The 715-nt window shown below is 35.1% G+C and overlaps 1 non-coding gene across 1 annotated transcript; it reads right to left on the reverse strand.

The window, feature by feature from the left end:
* Positions 1-218: 218 nt before the first annotated feature.
* Positions 219-291, reverse strand: Trnat-ggu. Its single transcript has one exon. It is a non-coding gene; the product is annotated as a tRNA-Thr (tRNA).
* Positions 292-715: the final 424 nt, after the last annotated feature.

Consider the following 715-nt stretch of genomic DNA (forward strand, 5'->3'; position numbering starts at 1 on the left):
GGAAGGTAGGAGGACAAGTACCTACACAACACTGAACTCTGACCCGGTGTATTCACTGCAGCACAACTTCGCATCCAACAGTTTTAAGCGTAGATTACCGAGTTAGTATGATCTTAACATACTGTATGACTGGAATTTCTCACTGACACATCAAATAAATATTCAAGAAAAATTTTACAATTTCATTTAAAACATAATAAATATTTGAGAAAAACATATGTCCCCATCGGGATTCGAACCCAAGACCTTCCGATTACCGTTCGGATACTCTACCAACTGAGCTATGAGGCCTCATAGCTCTGTTCGGATACTCTACCAACTGAGCTATGAGGCCTCATAGCTCGGTTGGTAATCGGAAGGTCTTGGGTTCGAATCCCGATGGGGACATGTTTTTCTCAAATATATTTTTATCATCTTTAATCAACACCAGTGTATATATCTCCATACCACAGTTACTTTCATGTGATTTAAAAAATAATTGTATTATAATGTTTTAATTGAAAGCTAATTTTTATTGAAATATGAAATTTTATTGTTTCTATTGTTCTTACAGTAAATACAATAACTCATAATGTCTTGGAGGAAAATTTAAGACAGACCCCTTCTGTCACAATTGCTCTGAAAATGAGAGGACATGGCGTACAGCATTTCCATAGAGTCTTTCTTTACCTATTGCATTGTGAATATTAATTAAATATCACAAACAGTGTTTACT

This window comes from Anneissia japonica, unplaced genomic scaffold (assembly GCF_011630105.1).
Source record: "Anneissia japonica isolate Jap-2015-1 unplaced genomic scaffold, ASM1163010v1 scaffold225160_len780_cov99_single, whole genome shotgun sequence".
NCBI classification, from domain to species: domain Eukaryota; kingdom Metazoa; phylum Echinodermata; class Crinoidea; order Comatulida; family Comatulidae; genus Anneissia; species Anneissia japonica.